We start from the raw sequence: 4744 nt of genomic DNA on the forward strand, positions 1-4744 counted from the left end.
TTCCCCTTGTCTTGTCATTAGTAGCCCTTATGAAAAGTCCCTCCCCAGTTTTCTTGTAGGCCCCCTTCAGGTATTGGAAGGCAGCTATGAGATCTCCCCGGAGCCTTCTCTTCTCCAGGCGGAACAGTCCCAACTCTCTCAGCCTGTCCTCATAGGAGAGGTGCTCCAGCACTCTGATCATCCTCATGGCCTCCTCTGGACTCGTTCTAACAAGTCCATGTCTTTCTTGTGTTGGGGGCTCCAGAACTGGACGCAGTATTTCAGGTGGGGCCTTACAAGAGCGGAGTAGAGGGGCAGAATCACCTCCCTCGACCTGCTGCCCACGCTTCTCTTGATGCAGCCCAGGATACGGTTATTGGCCTTCTGGGCTGCAAGCACACATTGCTGGCTCATGTTGAGTTACTCATCCATCACGACCCCCAAGTCCTTTTCTTCAGAGCTGGTCTCAAGCCATTCATCACCCAGCCTGTATTTGTGCCTGGGGTTGCCCCAACCCAGGTGCAGGACCTTGCATTTGGCCTTGTTGAACTTCATGAGGTTTGCACAGGCCCACCTCTCAAGCCTATCAAGGTCCCTCTGGACTGTGTCCTGTCCCTCCGGTGTGTCAACAAAATTGAGGAACTAGTGCTTGGGGTATTTCCTTACATTTTTTTAATACAAATTTTCATGAAAAGATTTCAGGTCCTTACTGCAGTAAAACACTATTTTTCACACTGCAAAACATCCTTATAATCAGAAATTAATTATATGTTCCAACCTACCCTGACTAAATCACTACTTTGTTGAAAAACACAAGCCATAGCATGATACTGTGTGTAACTTTCAAATTTTCATAACTCATCAGTAATAGAACAATGGAAAAATCTATATACTTCCAATTAAATGTCACTGTATTATAGCTGATGCAGTATAAAATCCCATTCGATTTGATGACAGTTTTATTGCACTAGCAGTAAATTGAATGAAATAGAAAGCTTATGTTCAGACTAGTATCCATGGTCTTATGTGTTTGTTGACAAGTGTCACTGTAAATTTGTATGTCATAATTTCCTCTGCAGAGTAGAGCAAACAAAAGGTGTATATTTAATGAAGAAAAATAATAGGAATACCATAGAAAATACAATTTAACTGGGGTCCAAATTTAATTACAAACATAGTAACCTCGCATGGAGAAGTACTACCAGCACAACTTTGACCAAAACAGGTTTGGGACTTCCTTCAGGATCATTCCATCACAAAATTAACTCCACTTATAAATTTTGTCTTCTTTTTAGATATATTGTTTGTATCTACTTGGCAACATTCAATTATAAATAAATTCTGAGAAATTAATGAGGAAAAAAATAACCAAACCCTAAAGTATCTTTGATTCATTACTTTTAGAATATACAGATATACCCTTAGAAACTTTAAAGCCCAATTACATCTCTTTAGAAGGTTCTAATGTGAATTATGGGTACATTTTTTGTTTTCTGTTAACAATTGAAAATCTAATTCTGCATCATACAGAGAATTATTCTCACTAGACCAATGTAGCAGGACACCACTGGAAAGCCAACCGTCCTCCTTCTACTGATGGAAGAATCCAGAGAGGAAAATAGTACGAGGTAAAGACCCAGAAAGAGACTTGTCACCAGGGAGGAGGTGGCCAGGGAGCATTGGCTTCTCTGCAGAGATACCCAGCTTGCCCCAGCAGGTCCTGATTTTTCATTCGGAAGGGATAAGAGAAGCTGAACTAGAAGAGTGAGAACCATTTTCTTTTATTTACCATCAGCTTTTTTAGGTTTCCAAAGAAGGTCCTCTAGACTAGCCTTAAAGTTTCCCTCTCTAATATACAGGAAAATTCACCTTGAACTGAAAGAATTACATTTTCCATGTTTCCAGATATATTAAAAACCATAATGAGAATCTGTTGATGACCTAGTGTGACCTGGTCTGACCCTTTTGCAGAATTTGCCACCCAATCCTCCTCTTTCATAGATGTAGACGCCTAGCTAAGCAGGGACAGAGCAGAGCATCTCTTGCAGAGCCATTTTTGCTTTCCTTTCAATACACAGATATCTCCATATCCCAAAATAAATTATTTCAAAGATTTTTTTTTTTTGTCACTATTAAAAGTCTGCATCCTCCTTTTTCAATCTGAATTTATCTGATCTTATCCCTCAAAAAAGTTTCATTCAGGTGGCATTATTAGAGTTCAGGATATCGTATCTGATCTAACCAGCTGTACTGGCATACTACTTTAAGGGTACGAATACAGCTCCTATTGTCCAAAACCAGAAACCACTAACTTTTGAAATCATGTGCAATTCTGACATTCCTTAGCTTTTGATATATCATTCATTGTCTCAAAACCAGGACAAAAGCAGACATGCTATAGTGCACAAGATATTTTTAAAAATGCATCTATAGAATAATGTGAGTACCTATAATCTTTCCCTTTTGTGGATTTCCTTACAGAATGACAGCTCTATCAAAGACAAAAATTAAAAAAGCCATATATTTGCTAGCTATAGCATAACGAATAGAAGCCAGATCAAGATAATGTATGTTTTGAGTTCCTTCACCAGCAACAGCTCTTAAAGAAATCATTTGCAAGACATCCTATAATTTAATCATCTGAAATGCTCAACACATTTAATTGGAATCACTAAATCTAAAAAAAAATAAGGTGAATTTCTCTCAAGAGCAATTAAATGGCCCATTTATGTAGTTATCATAGAGTTTGAAACCCATAATATTTAATGTTGTAAATCCTGCTACATATAAATCCTTGTAAAATATGTATTTTATTGACTTTCATATATAAATATATATCAGAAAAAACAGAACTAAGGAATGTTTTGGTTGTTTAGGTATTGAATTTTTCTGCTCAGTATCATGGTCATATAATATTATAATGACTTCTTTATAAACTGATATAAACTACAAATCTAATCATACATATTTATCTGAAAAATAATGGTTTGATTTGACTGCATTTATAGCAATTAATGCATTAGCATTAATGCATTAATTATCAATTATATATTAAACTATTAATTATAATTAACTATAATTAACATTAGCAACCTGTAACAAACACCGCTGTCATATTCCTAACTAATTCCTTCAAAGGAAGATAAACTTTACCTAACTAAACTGTATTAAAACAGCATGAGAAGGAACTCAGACTCTGTGTTATAGCACAGTTCAGTTAGTATGATCCTTCTGTACATCTAGGGAATGACATCATACATTAACACATGATCACTGCAAATAGTAAAATATCAATGGGCTGGAAATAGTTTTGCCATGAGAAGGACATTGTGGATGTCATTTTGTTGGAGGTCATTTTGCTGCGCTACTCATCTGTCTCCCGCAGCTCTAGGGGCATTAAACATTTCTAAGAAGTGAGAGAATTTATTTCTAAACACAACACTGAGTAAAAGAAAGATGAAGATACATCCATGTCTAGGAGCAGGCTGATAACAACATCTTGCAAATGCAGCACTCTCCACAAAGAGTCTTCCCACAACCCATGCACGCCTATACTGGCCTTCAGATTTCTCCAGGTACCAACAGACAAAGCCATGTCCAAAGCCATGTCCACCCAGACGCCAGCCACAGCCCAAAGGCCGGTCCCACTCCCACTTAGAGAATCATTTAGGTTGGAAAAGACCTTTAAGATTGAGTCCAACCATTAACCTAGCACTTTGAAGTCCACCACTAAACCATGTCCCCAAGCACCACATCTATGCATCTTTTAAACACCTCCAGGGATGGTGACTCCACCACTTCCCTGGGAAGCCTGTTCCAATGCTTGACAACACTTTCAGTAAAGAAATTTTTCCTAATATCCAATACAAACGTCACCTGGTGCAACTTGAGGCCATTTCCTCTTGTCCTATTGCTTGTTACTTGGGAGAAGAGACTGGCCCCCTTGCTACACTCTCAGGTATTTGTAGAGAGTGATAAGGTCTCGCTTCAGCCTCCTCTTCTCCAGACTAAACAAGTTGAGTTCCCTCAGCCGCTTGTCATAAGACATGTGCTCTAGACCCTTCACTAACTTCCTCCATGCCATGTCTGTGTTGCCATCTGCCCAACCCCATTGCTGCAGGAGCAGGATGGGTTCCCCTGGGACTCCCACGCTCTGGTTGGGGTGAAGAGCACAGGTGTGAGCACGTAGCCTCTTAACATTAAGTTTTAGCTGAATTATTTTGCTCTATGCTCATTATTCTCACTCACTAAATAGTGCCTCAGTAACAAATGCTCCAGACTGCACTCTCTGAAGCAGGGTTGTTGCCCACTCTACATCACTGATTATCCTTCCCATGGCTGACTGGGTACTAGTATAAACATACCAAACACAAAGAGCTCTTGCCAGATTGGCTCAGGGAAAACAAAAACAAATAAACAAAACAACCAGGAGAGGGAGGTCTTGGTGCATTTTGGACTGAAAGTCTTCCCCCTCCCTCCCAATTACAATCTTTCTTATGAAGATTGTTGCTTTCTATCCAGAATTTAAGAAGCCAAAAACAGTGATTCTACATGACAATGCCTGAAGGCAGGCTTTTTGTTGGAGGATCCACATATGCCTTTCAAGCTCATCAAGAAATGAAGAGCTGGTTTTAAAGACTAACTGATCACTTGGGAGAGACATCTGCCAGTTACACATATCTCTTTAAGAGGCCATCTGTCAGGTGCAAAGCGCCAAATTTCCATCTAGACCCGAAGGGGCACTGACTAACCAACAAAAGAGAAG

This window comes from Antrostomus carolinensis, unplaced genomic scaffold, assembly GCF_000700745.2.
Source record: "Antrostomus carolinensis isolate BGI_N321 unplaced genomic scaffold, ASM70074v2 scaffold3755, whole genome shotgun sequence".
NCBI lineage: Eukaryota > Metazoa > Chordata > Aves > Caprimulgiformes > Caprimulgidae > Antrostomus > Antrostomus carolinensis.